The following is an 18,847-nucleotide window of genomic DNA, read 5'->3' as shown; positions in this document are numbered from 1 at the left end:
CATTAAGGAATGTGTTGATATACATAGCATTCTATTATGAAGTTGGACGAACATGATGGTCACATCTACTTATGAGGGAAGCGCGTGCCTTCACTACCCTGAAAGGCAAGACTGGATGAGCCAAGATGCTAAGGTCTTATCAGGCTGGAGTGAGCAGGCATTGGGCCTCATTACGAGGTAGGAGGTAGCCATGGTGCTATTAGCACCATGGCTACCCCCTTACCGCATTGCGGGTCCGGGTTCCCGAAATAGGAACTTACCGGGTCATTCCAACCTTGGAGGACCCAGTAAGTCCCCATTCCAGGAACCATTCCCCATTCCCATTCGAGCCCCCATAGGGCTCAATGGGAATGGGGATGGAGCTAATAACGGTACCGCAATTTGCTGTACCGTTATTAGCTCTGAAGTCCCTTAAAGGGTCCATTCCATAACGCCTGGTGAAACCAGGCGTTAAGGAAGGGACCCACTAAGGGACCTCAGAATAGGGTGGTAAGGGATTACCGTCACCGGTGCCCTTACCAGTGCCGGTAATCCCTTACCACCTACCTCATAATGAGGCCCATTGTATACAAATCGTGTGAAAGAACATAGCTCCTGTTCAAAAGGCAAGGACAAAACAAAGGAAGACGTCAGAGGACTATTAGAAAATAGTATTTTAAATACACTAGGGCTCGATTTTGTGGTCTTCAGTCACGTGGAAGGATGAAGTTGGACGAACATGATGGTCACATCTACTTATGAGGGAAGAGCGTGCCTTCACTACCCTGAATTCTCCAGAGCTAAGAACGCTCCAAGGACAAGTTCAAAGCCCTAATTGACAGAAGACCACTGAGGGAATGATAGATGAATAAGCTAATTGGTGGGAAGCTATGGTTGGAGACTAGCTCACCAGGATCTGGAAGCCCACTCTGTGTGCTAACATAGGTGGAAACATACTGACAGAGGTTAGAGTGCCAACCAATGGTAGGGGGATGCATGATTAAGGGTCCTATAGTTTGTGTGGCCAATGGGAAGTTGTGTATTTAGTGACATTCATAGTGACCTGTTTATGGGGGGGCTTAGTTGCCCCATCTGATGTTAAGAAGCCTATCACTATTCTTCACTCCTGTAGACGAGTATGGATCGTATACCTAGAGGTTCCTTAAGAACCAATCGCTTTCTTCACCAGGTTTTTGTAGTTTGCCACGTAGGATGACGTTAGAAATACATAGGTTGGCTTCACCGGTGACGATTTCCTGCTTTAAAAGAATGCTTTTTTTAAAGATGCATTGAGAGATCTTACACTGAGACATCTGTAGATGTCTGTTGTACTTCCTGTCTTAGATAATTGATATTAAAACAGTTATCCTTTGCCAACTACCTGAGTCATTTTGATTATTGATGTTTGAGTAACTTCTGCATCCCCATCTATCTCAAGGGTATTGCTACCTCATTTAAAGGGCTGGAAGACTCCAGTTCACTTGGTAGCTGAAAGGATGGTTAGATATTCATCGAGAGAGTAGGCTTTGGGTCCCGGAAATATCACACAACCTCTGCCATTTGTCTGAAAGGACATGAAGCTCCCTGTGGATAGCGGTATCAGTTTTTAAACTTTAGACTTGCAAGCAAGGGGGAGACGGGTTCCTCAGTTTCTATGAATCCCCACCCCAGCATCTACAGGAAGCTGAATGGATGGAAGGTTGAAGAGGCTACTGAGGAGGCATGCGATCCCGAGTCGGAAGCTGAAAACACGAATGGTGAGTAAAAGTGAGTGAGGTGGCAAAAGTGTGAATGGGCAGTTGGTGAAGAAAGTGATAAGGGAAAAAAATAGTAATTGAGGGAGGCTGGGATAAAGTAACTTGAGAAATTATGAATATTGAGTAATTGACTTGAGAAGAGGCCAAGCAATTAGGAGGTATCGTGAGGAGAGGCCACGATAAAGATTACACCCAGGATTCCTGTATTTTAAAGAACAGAACAGAAGAAGTTGCACCTAGAGCCTTATAAAACAGGGTGACATAGATCATGAAATAAGATAAAGATGAGTTTAAACAGGGCAATTTACATCCCATATTGGGGTATTTTTAGGCGCAAGGCAGGTCTTAAAGAGACGACTGTGAGATATGTGTGGCGGTCGAATATGTCTGTTTGTTTTATGTGACTATATTTGGTGAAAAAACAATAGAGGAATTGATAGATGCTAAAAAAGAAAACATGTAATTTGAGAATCAATTATGTATTTGTTGGAATTAAACTAATGGTGTTTAGTAAAAACGTGGTATAGAGGGTTTGGAGCCTGCAGCGATTGGTGCACGCTCATATTGTTTTGGTTTTGTGAAACATAGTTTTGAAAATTCTGCAAAGTGTAAAGTTGAGTATTGACAGTCAAGACTGTTGTGTCAAAATTGAGGACATTACTCTGCTTATACACCTCTGCATCAGTTACCCGAGCATGCACCCAAGCTTAGACAGTACAGTGCAGAGTGGGTGAAGGGCACAGCAGACAAAATCTTCATGCCATGGCCACAAGGGGGATCACTATTGAATGCAGTTTTGCAGCATATGACAACATGTTTGCATGCTGCCTATACGGGGAAAAAGTTGGAAAAATAATTAGTGAGCTAAGAGCGCTGGAAAATGTACCAGGATGAGAGAGGAGAGCTGCCTCCTGTAGATTTGATACTTAATGTATGCACAGAGGGGGTGAAGAGCCTTCTGCTCCACCCGCCACACCTGAAGCAGACGTGATAGTAAGTAAAATGATGGGTTGTACCTATTAAGGGAGCTCAAGACAGCAGCAGGGTACAGCAACCCGACATATGAGGCGCAAGGCAGCTACGAGGGCCCATAGTTAATAACTGAGAGAGATGTAATCTCTAAGGTCCAGAGGAACAAAGAGAGGCGCAATAAAGAGAGAAGTGAATGACCAAGTACATCCATAGACATGGGACAGTAAATAAAGAGATGGAAAGGAGAAAAAGATAAGACTTATGAGTTAGCGCTTATACAGAACAAATTGATGGGTGGTCAGATTTTGCTCAAACTTGAAGGAATGTATCAAGAGGAGCAGCTGAGAAAGCAAGAAAGAGCAGAGGAGCAGAGAAAATATGACAACAGACAGAGGGTAATCAAAGAACGAAAATGAATAGAAAGGAAAAGAATGGAGGAAGAGGAACAGAAATTAAGGGATAAGAGAATGCAAAGATGAATAAATACGAAGAGCAAATGAGAGAAGGTACATGAAGAGAAAAGAGGAAGAAAGGGTAAGAGAGGAAACAAGAAAGCAAAGAGAATTTGACGATGATATAGAACGAAAGAGAAGGCAAAGAGCATGCAATATTGATCGTATGGAAAAGGAAGTAATGGATCCTAATCCAGTAGTGTCATGGGAAGACATAGAAGAGCCAATAGCAGGTCCGTCTAGAGCAAATATAGAGGATAACTTTGACTCGAGAAGCATTGGTGATGCTATCGATAAAGTCTATCTTGATATGAGGACTAAGAAAGTACAGCAAGGGAAGGGATTAAATGATCGTCTCGAGAGTACGCAGTTGTACAATAAAGAGGGAGCCTCATGTAGTTTTGAGCCAAAGAAGCTGTCTCTAGATAGACTGACTCTAAATAGAGATGAAGAGGAGAGAAGTCACACAAGTTGGGGACAGAATATGCCAGACGAAGATAGAGAAACCTTCTGGGGGGAAGAGGAAGGTGACGCATGTGGCCCTGAAGGGTGTTTTTCAGTGGATAAGGAAGGAAGATGTCAGATCTATACCAACCCAAATCTCGGGCATCAGAATCATTGACACAGCCAGATCGACCTAAAGGGCGACCCCATGATGAGAGGAGGGACTCGCCGCCGTGTGTGAGCAGGTTAAGGCCTCTGCCAGGTAGAAGGCAGAGCTGAACCATTGTCGCTGTTATGGATAGACAGACGATGGGTGACGAAAGTGAGTTTGGGGTTTCACAGGTTCCTTTGTTAGAAAAAGTAGGAGCTATGCCACAGTATATACCCAGGCCACAGATGGATAATGATAATTTAAGGTGTAAACTCCCAAGTTTAACTTCCGGGGCTCGAAAATGGACACATGCGTTAGAGAAAATGACAGGAGGAAACACGTTAGTTATAGGGGACATTAAAGGTCTCCTGATTGCTATACTTGGGCAGAGGGCTGATGACTTCTGGTCAAGAGCAGGATATTCTGGTGCTACCACAATAATCACTGGTCACAATGGAGCACCATTCAATAACTGTAGGGCAGCAGTCTGGAAACCGCTTAAAGTACTGTGTTCGGACATGTCAGACATGGGAGCTATAATGGCAAAAAAAAGATGCAGGAAGGGGAGGATCCTCTTGTTTACATTGAGAATTTCCAAGATCAGTGGGCCTTGCAGACACTGGAATCTTGGTGGGAAATCTATACCTGTATTTTATCATATATTGTGCCAAGGGCTGCCAGAGTCAGTACAGAAGCAGCTCAAGAAACTGATGGGCATGGAAGCAAAGCCATGGTCAGAAATACAGTTGAACATTGCGCATTATTGCATGCTGTTGCAAGAGGAGAATTAAAAGAAAGACAATGCTAGGAAAGGTGAAGAGGCAACGTTAGTGCAGAAGAAACTGTCAAAAAACGCCATGAAAGGGTTAACTAGTGGAGACGGGTTGGGTTCACAGCGAACATGCTGCAGGTAAATAACCAAAGGTAGTTTGATCAAAATAATAATGGATTTGCACCACGGGGAAAGGGAGGCTTTGGAGGTAGAAACTTCCAGAACAATCAGGGAGGCTTCCAGAATAATCAGGGAAACTTCCAGAACAATCAATGTGGGATTCAGAACTCACAGAACAATAGTCAAAACATGCAAGAGGAGCACATTAGGAGACCTCCTCCTTTATGCTGGACATGTGGTATGACAGGACACTTTTCTCATACATGTAGAAGTCAATGATTTGTGCAGAATGGGCAGTTCTCAAGAGGGGGACTACAAACCCGCCTGCATATTCGCAGCAGAGTAGAGATGGGTTTGCTCAGAATCAAACAGTTCAGCAGACACAAGCGCCGAGAATGCAGCAAGACTCCCAAGCACAGCAGGCACTAATGAATCCGCCACAAGGGCAGTCACAGCAGTCACCCATGCAGATACAAATGAGCACAAGTACAGGTCAATTAATGACTCCTAGAAGAGGGGGTGTCGCTGTTGATGGAAGGAATCCTTTCACAGGTACGGGGATGAGATTGTATCCACAATAGGACAGCTCACTGGGAGACTTGATGTGTTCGATACTATCTGTGATGCCTAATCCTCAAGAGGAACAGAGGTTGACGTCAATATTGGAGGCAAATCCTTTTCATGGGTGCAACATGCTCATGTATACGAGAGGGGACATTTTCAATGTCTGGAAATGCCATGAATACTCAAGGTTTCATAGGAGCTACAAGCAGAGTTCCTTTTACTGGTGCATTGACAGTCTCTATCGGAGAGTGTGACATGTCTGTGCCATTGTAATATTGAAGGCAGACACCTGTCAATATATTAAGTCGAGATTTAATGCACAAGTTGAACATGCCGATTTCGTTCACTGATGAAGGCATCATGTGTTCAACACCATGACGAATTATTTAAACGTGAGTGAATTTATTATGGCGTTTGCAGGACAAGAGGTCATGCGAGGAGTACCGTTAGAACCAGAAGTTTTTTTATTATGTGGTACGCATTCTGTTAACATGGCTGCCAGGGATACCTTATGGATGAAGAGGAAGAGCAAATCTTTCCTTTAGAATTGTAAGCAGCCATAGTGCGAGGAGAAATGGCTTTGCTCGATGGAAATGATCATGAAGGCAGACGATGGTGCACAGTGATTTCCATTGGGAAAGGTTACAGATTAACTGACGTCACTGATGAGGATATTTTTGGATATCATCCATCAGATGAAGAAGTAATATTTGAGATGAGTATTACTTATTGGGTGAGAGCAATTAAACGTGAGGTTCCTCAGAAAATTATGTTAGAACAAATATTTTGATGATGACATGGCAAAGGGGCCAGTCTCATTATGGAAAAATGGCCCCTATGACATAGGCCTATTGAAGGGGGCTGGAGAAGTCAAGATTAAATTGAAACAAGGAGAACATTTTACCTCAAGCACGACAGTATCCCATGTCTCAAGAGGCAGATGAAGGTATTTTTAAGACAATGGGGATCATTACGACTTTGGAGGCAACCATGGTGATATTAGCACCATGGCTGCCTCCAAAGTCGTGTCCTGGTCCGTGTAGTCGGAATGGGGACTTACCGGGTCATTCCAACCTTGGAGGACCCGGTAAGTCCCCATTCTGAAAACCATTCCGCATTTCCATTCCAGCCCCCATAGGGCTCAAATGGAATGGGGAAGCAGCTAATAACGGGCCCGCATTAGCTCCCTGGTCCCTTAGTGGCTCCCGCTAAGGGCGGCTGGTAAAACTAGCCGGCCTTAGTGGGACCCACTAAGGGACCTGGGAATGCGGCGATAGGGGGTTAACGGCACCGCACTCCTTACCAGTGCCGTTAACCCCTTACCGCCGGCCTCGTAATGAGGCCCAATATCTGCTATGATGGAACAGGGCATCCTACTGATGTGTGTAATACCGCTATTTATTCAATTCTATTTATTCAATTAAAAAGGGAAAGAATGGTTGTGGCGTTTAATCCAAGATTTCAGACCAATTAACCAGATTGTAGAGGCCGAGTTCCCTCTAGTTCCTAATCTGGCAACAATCTTATGTAATATTCCTGTTATGGCATTATATTTCACTCTGATTGACTTGAAACATGCATTTTTCTCAACCCCATTCCATAAAGACATGCAAGATTTGATGTCATTTACGTTCAGACAAACTCACCTGAACAGCTCTTGTTTACTCCAAGGGTACTGTGAGTCTCCATAGATTTTCAATAAAGTACTGCAGATGGACTTAAGTTATATTAATTTAGAAAGTGTTGTGTTACAGTACGTGGATGACATATTGGTCAACAGCACCTCAGAGGAAGAGTGCAGATGAGACTCAATCCAGCCAATGATCATTCTTGCAGAAAAAGGAAATAAAGTAGACAAGGAGAAATTGCAGTACTGTCAAGAGGAAATGCTGTACATTGGCCAGTTAATTGTGTGTGAAGCAAAGAAAGTTACTCCTGAAAGGGCTGAGGCTATTTTGAAAACAGCAAGGCCACTCATGATAAAGTACATGCAGAGATTTTTGGCACTATGTAACTATGTAAGAGCATGGGTCTTTGATTACAGTTCATACATAAGGCCTTTGTTGTAAACTCTGAAAAAGCACAGGTAAATCAGGAAAACTTTGTTTGGACTGAGGAAATGGAAGAAGTGTTTGATGAGATGAAAAAGGCAATTTTCACAACTCCAGTTTTAGGGATTCCCAATTATGCTGAGGAATTATTTTTCTCACACACGAATGGTACTGTTATGACAGCAGTACTCACACAGAGAACCACGATGGGGTACAAGCCCTTTGCATATTACAGTGGATCCTAGTCCCAGTAATGAGAGGTCATTTTCCTAGTGAACAGTCTTTAGCTGCCGCCGCATTCGCCATTGAGAAGGCTGCTAGCATAGTGATGGTGTGTTCTATGACGTTATTTGTTGAGCATGCATTATTTGCCATTTTGGAAAAGCTTAAAGGCACATTGACATCTCAAAGGGCTTCTGCCTACGAGGTAGTCATATCGAATCCGGAGATTAAAATAGTCTGATGCAGAATAGTGTACCCGCCATATTTGTAGCAGAGGACGAGCATGCACATGATTGCTCGAACTATAAGGAATTCTTTGATGAGATCCCGAGGGTGAAGGAACAGGCAGCTGGGGAGATTCTCTTTATTGACGGTTCTTCTAAAATCGATCATAATGACGGACAAAGATATACCAGTGCAGCTGTAGTAAGCACATGGCCAATGTGTTAGACAATGGAGATCCCTCCAGAACCTCCTCTTCACCTTGACCTTCAGAAGAGCTGTCTCTAGGATTAGTCTGCTTCTTCCTTTTAGTCTTCTTGGCGTCAGGAACCCACTTCTCCTTGGACTTCTTATCCTTCTTTTCATGTAGATAGGGTCTACCTCCCTCAGAGGCCACCTTGACCGTTATGGGTGCAAAATCTTGGAGAAATTTAAGGAGCCAAACCCCCAAACCAGGGAAAAAGCCACAAGGCACCAAAAACCCTGGAAGAAGTCACTTGATGGTGATTTGAAAGATGGATGGTTCAAGCTGGTAGATGGTTCAAGTTGAATAATGGTTCCAGATAAGCTTTCAACACTGTAGGATCAGCACAAAGATTTTGGCAACTGTAGGTCCCGGAGCTGGAGGTATACTCAGTGTAGGATAAGGAATAACAACCCACCGTACCCTTGAGAGCATTAAGGAGTAAACTAGCAGTCCAGAATGCAAAAATAGAGGACCGGTAGCAAGAAAAGGGCGAGTACAGCCACACGTAATTTGGAAGGAGAAAAGGAAGTAACAGTGGTAAGGTGCAAGTAACCAATGAAAGTATGATCAAAAGAGGTTGCCGACACAGAGAGCAGAGGAGTAAAGAAGGGAGATAGTAAACGCGGTTGCCTGATAAAAGCCGAAAAAGAATGCTCGCTGTGATCGAAGAAAGGCAGGGACAGAACAAGTCCGGAATCCAAAGAGTGAACGCGAGATATGCAGAAACAGCGGTTAGAAAAATAGATTCAGAACAATGGAAACACTTCAGTAAAAAGCCAAGGACAGGTCTAAAGGTAGGATTACAGGAAAGAATGACTTGCCGCAGTTTGGGAGAGTCACCGTAGCAAAAGGAGACAGAATAGACTGCGTAAGGAAGTACGTGGAAGAGACAGATCGAGAGAGAGAGCTTGTGGAAAAAACACAGGTACCGTAGAAAAGCAAGAGTGGAAAGGGCTGAGGAATTATGACAAGGAGTGAACACGAGAGCTCAATACAAAGAGGGACCTGTGAAACACACAGCAGCATAGTCCAATGTGAGAATGATGGATACAAAGCGCGTAGATAAACACAAGGCAGCCATATTAAGTGAGGACTAGACCGTGTCCTGGGTTACGGGGCCGTGGCTGCTAGTACTTCCACTTCTGCCACAATTTCAAAGGGCGAAGCCTGACACAATGGAGAGTTTTAAGTATTGATAAGTGCACGGCTACCGTCTCACTTTTCGACACAGGCTGCAGAATTAGTGCCACTGATTATCACACTCAAGAAACATGCAGACCAGGAAGTAACCATACAATATGATAGACCTCTGGATGCAACAACACTGGATGTGCCTAAATAACAGCAAAACAGAGTTAATGATCTTCTGAACACGCCAGGCTAGAGCTAAACTAGGAAATGAATATATGGAATTCACCATAAAAGAGGCAAAAATCAGTGTAATGGTTCAAATCAAAACACTTACGATCATGGTAGAGGCCTCGGTAGGCTCAGAGTTACAGGTAATTACCTGTACAAGAAAAATGCATATTACCTGCATCTACTGAGAGCCATTCAACCATATTTGAGTGAGGAAAACACAGCCACGATCGCCAGGGCAATAATCTTGTCGCGACTAGACTATGGGAATGCTCTGCTACTTGGAGCTACAAGGAAAAGATTTGGAGAGATGCCACGTGATGGAAAATGACGCGGATTAAAATAAAGAGGATTTAAAACAGGGAGCACATAACAACAGGAAGAAAAACTGTACACTGTCTTAGAATTGAAGACAGAGTCAAATTCAAGTGAATGGGCCTCATTACACGGACGGCGGTAACCATGGCGCTATCAGCGCCATGGTTGCTGCCAGTATTTTACCGATTCCGCCTTGGTGAATGGGGGAATTACCACCCCATTCCAAGGTTGGCAGGGCGGTAATTCCCCATTCACCAAGGCCTTTCCCCATTCCCATTTGAGCCACCATAGGGCTCAATGGGAATAGGGAAGGAGCAAATAACGGTACCGCTATTAGCGGTACCGTTATTTGCCCAGAAGTCCCTCAGCGGGTCCCTTCCTTAACGTGTGGTCTGGCCACACGTTAAGGATGGGACCCGCTGAGGGACCTCGTAGTATGGCGCTAAGGGATTACCAGCACCGGTGCCCTTACTGGTGCCGGTAATCCCTTAGCGCCATCCGTGTAATGAGGCCCAATGACTACAGACCATAGGTGTTTATTTGGAGATGCACCAACCTATTTTAAAAAACAGTTTTTAAGATATGCCCACCAGAGACATTTACGCTCAGGGCCTGCTCAACGTGCTGCGCTTTAAACGCATTGGCATATCCTTCCCAGTGGAGGCCGCACAACAGTGGGACAGACTACCCGTCACTCAAATTTTCAGGAAATGTTTGAAAACACATCTTTTCAGGTAATCAACTTCTTTTGAAAATAGTGAGTTGTATCCACCCACACCATTAGCACGTAAAATGTTGTTTTGTCCCTGTGTCCATGCGCCCTGATTCCTGCAGGCTACCGGCGTGATATAAGCATACATAAACATAAACATAAACATGTACAGTGACTTCAACAGTGCATGCAGGGCTAGCGCGCTGGAAAAGGAGGGGTTACCTCCAAGTGGATGGCACTCCAGTGCAACCTGCAGCATTATTAAACAGACTCATTAAAGCAATACAACTCCCAGTGACCATTGCAGTAGTTAAATGCGAAGCACACACTAAGAGAGCAGATTTGATCTCACATGGAAATCAAAAAGCAGACGAGGAAGCCAAGCGAATTGCATGTTAAGAAACTATCATGTTATTTGATACGCCTGATGTGAATGAAAGCATGGTGGTGATGATGAGTGTGTTTGAATGTTATGATAACTTGTCTAGGACTCAGCTAGCAGCAATCCAAGGGGAAGTACCTCAAGATGAGAAAGACTTGTGGACGTGGAGAGGGTGTTTTTTAAACTTTTCTGAAGCATTGTATTAACAAGGAAGCACCGGTAAACCGGTGATGCCTGTAGCCTTATTAAGGGTGGCGTTAGACCAGCTACACTACCCTGCACACGTTACTAGAGAGAGCCTCACTGCAACAATAGTGGAGGATTGGTTCATTCCAAATATAGTAGAACACATTGCATTCTATGTAGTAAATTGTATCGTATATCAAAAATGTACTGCTGGGCACACATTGCGCACAATTACAGGAGTTATTCCAAGACCTAGTGGACACTTTCAGCATTTGCATATCAACTATGTCGACATGCTGCAAGTATGTAATGGATACAGATATATGATTGTACTGGTATGTCCTTTTTTGAGGTGGATTGAAGCTGGACCATGTTCACACCCAGACTCCACCTGTGCAGCTAAGTTTTCAGTATGAGAAGTGTTTTCTAGATGGGGAATGTATGAGATATTGGGATCAGATAATGTCCCTCATTTTGTTAACAAAGTCTTGTTGCTTAGTATAAAGCACAAGTTTTCATTAGTGTATCACCCGCACGCGAATGGGGTCTGTGAGAGACTCAATGGCTTGCTTAAGGAGAAGATAGCCAAATTGAAGCTTACCCTGAAGAAAAGACAGTTACATTGTCTACCACTGGCATTGTATGTGTTGAAAAATCAGCCAGGTTCAGACCACCATCTTACGCCCCACAAGATAGTGACAGGGAGACAAATGAGGACACCTCTCACACCTCTGTCTAGAACTAGAAGTTATGCCCAGACAACAGCAGAATTGTTAGGAAAGTAGCTACCTGATTATCTTGCATGCATGACTTCAAGTATCTCTGTCATTTCAGGACAGCAAAGGCGGAAGGAGTGTGGGGCAATTTGGAACACAGAAGGAGATGTTATAGCAAACGCAGTTAAAGAGCTATGTCTTGCCACACCTTTCCCCGGAGATGAAGTCTTAATCCGCAACTTCACTAGAAGATGGCATGAGCCTTGTTTTAAGGGCCCCTTCATCGTGGAGAATGTTACAACGTCTGCAGTCAAGGTACAAGGCAGATGTTCTTGGATATTTCGTGGAGACGTGAAGATATATGCTAATGAACCCCCTTCACTTCCACCTCCATCAGAAGTAAGCACCGGTTAAGAACCACAGCACATGCAGACCAGGTCTATGACGAGGAAGAAGAACGCAGAAGTTGTTGAGTAAAGATAAAAAAGTACATTGGACTGTGGTTTATTTCAGGATACTCTTTTCAGTCACTAAAAAAGGAGTTAGGGGAAGCTATTTGTTCTTGAGCAACAGGAATATGTTGAAATTGGACTGGGGCATGCTTAAGCCTTGATTGAAAAATACAGATATGCCAGATCTGGAGTTCCTTTTCAATGACTAAAATAGGGAGCAGTTCCCCGATTCCTTTCTCACTGAATTTCTTTTCAGAAGTGCCTATGGTGGTGCCCAATGACAACCTTTCACAGATCGTTCTTGCATTTTTTCTGTTCATTTTGCTTGCTTACCCTGCATTTGTGGGGAGAGCTACTAGTGTTCATCTGTTCCTGCAAGATCCTAAGAACGGTCCAATCATGAGGAGATTGCTTGCAGCTACATTGAACAAATTCTTCAGATTCATGAGTTCAGTGGTGAAAACGCAAATGCCCCTATCACCGGATAATGCGCATAGACTGGTCAGTGTGGTGTACTACTATCTGATTGAGGAATGATCGCATCTTTTTGGGAGACAAACTGATGTCAGAACCTTCATGAGAGATCAGAGGAACATGCAGCGCTCAATGAAATATTGAGAGACATCATAATACAAGTGAATGTGTACTCTGAGAGAACACTGAGAACTGAATGAGACTTTCAAGGGAGAAGATCCAAAAGTCTACTGATTGAGGAACTTTGTTTTATGCTGAAGGGAAAAATGTCCTGTCGTCTGCTAAAAGGCCAATTCATGGTCTCCACTGGGAACTTTTGTTCATCATCGCATAAGCCAGCTGTAGCTGATCAAGGAACGTGTGGAGCCGATTCAGCAGCTTCCAGAAGTAGTGCATGATGTTGCCCAATTAAAGATTTGTTTTTTCTTCCTTAAAAGTAAACTGGGCAGTATCAATAGTAACTTAATTATGGTAGATCACAAGAGACGTCCATGATGTGCAAAACGCTATTGCTGCAAATGGCCTTATCTGTGTATAATTTACACTTATATCCTGCTCATAGTAATACTGCTCTCACTTACAGTACACACTGCTTACTATATAGATCTGAATGGAGCAAAGACTCGTGTGCATCTTCCTGTACAGAAGGAAGGTACAGATGTGGCAACTACTACGCAGCCGAGACCTTATGTGATTGTTCCTACACTAGAGATACACACAAAGGCATCTGGTCCTGTAATGGATAAGCCTGGGTTACCTTTTAGGGGGAGATCATGTATGGAGATTATGCAAGACATTTTTATGCCTAAATATTATGCTAATAGGAGGAAACTTCTGGAACTTTCTCCTACACAGGTAGTACATGTAAAACTACCCATCCCACTGACAAATGTTTCTATGATTGGTCCAATAAGGAAGAGTTATGCTGACATACTTCATGATATGATTATAGAGGCTCATAAGAAAAGAACAAGGTCTAACAGAAGTGCTAGGGAGGATGATCATGAGCTGAATGATTACCTGGATAGCACTGCACATTCGGGGAATAACATATGGTATCAGCATATGAAAGAAGTGGGAAGGAGAACCTCAAAGGAGGAATGCTTTATATGTGCACTCCTGCCTTATAGCATGGGGAAGTCTAAGATCATTATAGCCATTGAAATAGATGTCCAGACAGCACATTGTCTTTCACACATAGCATTCTGTTGTACAAGAGGCCACTTCATGGGCCGAGATGTCTATCTCAAATGGGCAGCTGAATGGACAGATCCAGATGAAGATGACTATGGGCCTGATCACGACCTTGGCGGTAACCCTTAAATCCAGCGGTAGCCCTATTACCGCCGGATTTAAGGGTCCGCCGAATCAGGGCTTCGGCGGATTTGACCCCAGCTCTTGGCTGGGGGGAAATCTGCCGAAAATTTGCGCTATTACCGCCGGCGGGAAATCCGCCAGCGGTAAGAGCGCGAATTTTCCCCGTTGAGCCCAATGGGGAATGGGGCATTCCCGTATGGGCTCAATGGGGAATGGGGACTTCCAAGTCCCCCCAACTCGTGATCCCACGCTATTAGCGCTGGGGGCTATGGCCGTCGCGCTATTAGCCCCCACGCTAATAGCGTTACCGTTACCGCCGAGGTCGTGATCAGGCCCTATGTCTAAGATACAAAGACTAGGCAAAAAGATCATACGAAAAATCATGTGATCAGATGCAAACAGCCTGGAGTAAAAGGAGCTGGAATCAGATGGGAAGTAAACACTTGAGAGTCCAAGGAAAATCTGCAGAAGAAATTTGAATTTGGAAGAGGCCAGATGCAGATGTGGGGATCAGTGTTATCACCAGATGGCTGGGAAGAAGGAGTGGTTATCTGCAGAGCCTGGATGGTAGTTGATCGTCCTGAATCAACTATTTGGAATGCACAAGTTCTGTGCAAGCAATTATGGTCAAAACCTGCTAAACTACTGACCTGGGTCGAAGACAGAGGAGGACCCTTGCAGATAGTGCCTTTGGAAAGCACAAAGCTTGTGCTTCAGAAACAATGGCACAAGAAAAGGTGGAGAGAATCAGAACTGTGGTTGTATCTTTCAGGCATCAGGAATGAACATTGGGACAGCAGTGATCATGGATCACTATTGGGAATGTGGATCTAAAGCTTATATGAAGCCAACCAAAGATTGGGGAGGAATATGTGCACTGGTGAATGTTCATGTTCCAGCATTGGTGATTCCTAAAAGTGATTTGAACCTTGACAGTTTCCCGAAAGCAAATGCTCACCTGAGGAAGAACAGATCTGTGGAGCTGATTGATCGAATGAAGCGGGAGAACTATTTCTCTGCCAAGACAATAGAGGCTTTTGACTCGATCCCTTATGAGCACAGACTGTTCAGCCAGACTTCGTCAGTATTTACATTGATCTTCATGCCGAGAATCCAGCCTGGAGCAAATACCAAATGGCTGCAGATTACCAAATGGGAAATTCTGCAGACGATCAACACAACCATAAAGGGATTCAATGCTAACAGAGAAGAGATGAGAGCTATACGACTGATGACTCTCCAGAATAGATACGTTCCGGACATGATCACAGCTATGGATGGAGGTGTTTGTGCAAAAATCACAAGAATCATGTTACACGTTCATACCTTCTCATGATGACGAGAAAGGCACCTTGACAGAGGTCATAGAGATGCTAACAAAGCTACACATCCAGATGATAGATGAAGTGGAAGACATTGCTGATGACAACTAGTTTGCATCACTCTTTTCCTAGGTTCCACAATGGATGGCAGACATGTTCATGTTCCTTGGAGCCCTGATCATGTTGGTGTTTCTTGGATTTTGTGTGATCAAGATAATAATCACACAATGCAAGAAGACAGCAAAGAAAGCTATAGGGATGTAAGTAATGATCGATGTTGAGTCAGGATGGAAGGCCAGAGACTTTACAGATGAAGAAATCAGAGACTTTGTGAAGGCCAGCATCCATGCATCTGAGGGAATGAATTTCCTGCAGCCAAAGAACCATAAGATGTATGTGGGTATGTGGGAAGAATGGATCTATTGCAGTCCAAGTGGACAGTGCATGCTCATGACTTGGAACAAGGATGAGCATGTGAAATCACATGGATGCCTGAAGGGAGTAATAAAGATATGGATCCCAAAGACGTATTTCTGCAGACAAGGATGTCTAGATGTGAAGGATGATGGGAGAGTGGTCGATGAATCACCCAGAGGGGGTGTGTAGAGAAAGAGCTAAGTACCCCCACTGCAATCACTTCATTGACACACGTGCAGTACCAGTGAAAATACCTATACTGAGGAGAATCCTGGAGGCAAGGTTACCATTGAGGAAATCATACTTGCATACGAGACAGTATGTAGACCATCTGAATCAAATCCCAGAAGAAGCAGGACCAATGAATGGCAAAGAATAATGGTGACGTCATGCAGAGACGAGCTGACGTACATGGAAGAGATGCACAGACTAGAGAATGCAGTTATTCTATAAGGTATCAAGAAAATATCAAAGATAAGTGACATCTTGGGATCAAGATGAAGAAATGTATGCTGCAACTGATGAAGATGTCAAGACAGTTTACACGTGTACAGATGCAAAGAAACGCAAGCAGATGAAGTATCCTTGAGGCTAGCTAAGTAGTGAATAGATTGCGGCATGCACCTATACAGACATATATATATATAGAAGTGAGTAAAGAATGGATATTTCCACTACATACTATAGCAGAACTGGTCTAAAGAAGGAGGGCTTCTTTTCCAGTGTGTCACAGTTAGAAAACAAGCGAATTACAAAGTGAATCTCAGAAAGGCGAGACTGGATGAGCCAAGATGCCAAGGTCTTATCAGGCTGGAGTGAGCAGACATTGGATACAAATCGTGTGAAAGAACAGAGCTCCTGTTCAGAAGGCATGAACAAAAACAAGGAAGACGTCAGAGGTCTATTAGAAAATAGTATTTTAAATACACTAGTGCTTGACTGTGTGGTCTTCAGTCAGATGGAAGGATGAAGTTGGACGAACATGATGGTCACACTTAGGCATGACGGCAGAGCGTGCCTTCACTCCCCTGAATTCTACAGAGCTAATAACACTCCCAAGGACAAGTTCAAAGCCCTAATTGACAGCAGACCACTGAAGTGATGATAGATGAATATGCTAATTGGTCAGAAGCTATAGTTGGAGACTAGCTCACCAGCACCTGGAAGCCCAGTCTGCATGCAGCTAACGTAGGTGGAAAGGTACTGACAGAGGTTAGAGTTCCAACCAATGGTAGGGGGCCATGTGATTAAGGGTTCTATAGTTTGTCTAGCCAATGAGATGTCGTTTATTTAGTGACGTTCATAATGACATGTTTAAGGGAAGGGCTTAGTTGCCCCACCTAATGTTAAAAAGCCTATCACTATTCTTCACTCCTGTAGACAAGTGTGGATCGTATACTTAGAGGTTCCTTAAGAACCAATCACTTTCTTCACTAGGTTTTTGTAGTTTGCCACGTAAGATGACGTTAGTAATACGTAGGGTGACATCACCTATGATGATTTTTTGCTATAAAAGAATGCTTTTTTTAAGATGCATTGAGAGATCTTATGCTGAGATGTCTGTTGATGTCTGTTGTACTCCCTGTTTTAGATAATTGATATATTAAAACAGTTATCCATTTGCCAACTACCTGAGTTGTTTCGATTATTGATGTTTGAGTAACTTCTGCATCCCCATCCATCTAAAGGGTATTGCTACCTCATCTCAAGAACAACCAACAAAAAGGTGAAAAAGTATTGACACGCCTGTGCATGTGCTTGTTATAGCCGCGGTTATAGAGAAGCCTCAACATTTCAGCTGTTATTAACATGGCTAAGACATGTCTACAAACACTCAATCTCTCATTTGCTGCTATACAGCCACAGCACGGTATCATTCATTACCGCGGTTAGCAATGCCGCACAATAGGTGGATGCTGTGTAGCCGCGGTTATTAGATTTAAAAATAAAATGTAAGATACATATACGCTCTGAGGCCTATGGGCGAGTAGCACATTACAAAAATTAAATAATGATAATAATAAAGAGAGCACAGCAAATGTGCTAGAATACTACATTCTGTGTACTCCACAACAGTCATTTTAAAAGCTACTTATCATATATAAATATTTCCAATGACAATGGGGGTCATTACGACCCTTGCAGTAGGGGTTTAACAGGGCCGGTAGAGCTGCAGACTGTGTTAAAGCCCTACCGCCTCATTACGAGGTTTGCTTGCGGGAGCCGGTAAGGACGCCTGGTAAAACCAGGCATCCTTAGAAGGTCCCTTGAGCAGACCAGGATGCAAACAACAGGCCTGTTATTAACAGGCCCATTGTTTGCATCCTCCCCATTCCCATTGAGCCCTATGGGGGCTCGAATGGGAATGGGGATGTACCGGGTCCGGGTTCCCTGAATGGGGAAATACCGGGCCCTCCAAGGTCGGAATGGCCCGGTATTTCCCCATTCAGGGAACCCGGACCCGGTACCAGGAATGGGGGTGGCCATGCCGCAAATAGCAGCATGGCTACCTCCAGGGTCGTAATGACCCCCAATGAAATAACAACCATCACATCTAAATATACAAATGCAATGAAATTACATCTACACACTTTTTCTAAAATGACTCATCACTCATAGCCATGGCTAGAGTTCATTGACTTTTTCCTAGCCGTGGTTACAATATGAAACTTTGGGGAAGTAGGCCACATAGATTTTAATATATACATACATAAAAGATAATTCTTAGAAAGGACTCTTCTGGGTACAAACACTGTACTTTTATGTACATCGAAACCTATAATAACCACAAATAAATGTGTAATACTGCAGCTACAGTTCATTGTCTTTTAATATAACCGCAGTTACACATTGTTAGTTAAAGGGAGGTGGCTCACTTCAGGTTTTATAATACAATAGAACTTAAAATATCAATAAAATACAACACTGCTCATGTAGTTATGTAGAGTAGCTGAAGATAAAGAAAGCAGAGAATAATACATGACACTAAACTAAGTAGGGACACATTTAATAAGCACAAGATATAATGACATGAATGACGATACACAGACTAAAATACAGTGTATAGGACATCTAAAACTAGACTAGGGTAGCTCCTTTTTGTGTTAATTTGTTTAAACTATTTTCTTCTGTTTTTCTCCACACTCTCACATGTATGAAAGTCTAAAAACACACAGCCAAAATAGATAAGACTCCCAAATACCTACCGTGATTTGGCCATTGGCGGTGCTTTTTCACCC

The sequence above is a fragment of the Ambystoma mexicanum genome, chromosome 8 (genome assembly GCF_040938575.1).
Source record: "Ambystoma mexicanum isolate Mex_15411 chromosome 8, UKY_AmexF1_1, whole genome shotgun sequence".
Taxonomy (NCBI): Eukaryota; Metazoa; Chordata; class Amphibia; order Caudata; family Ambystomatidae; genus Ambystoma; species Ambystoma mexicanum.
This window is presented reverse-complemented; position numbering follows the sequence as displayed.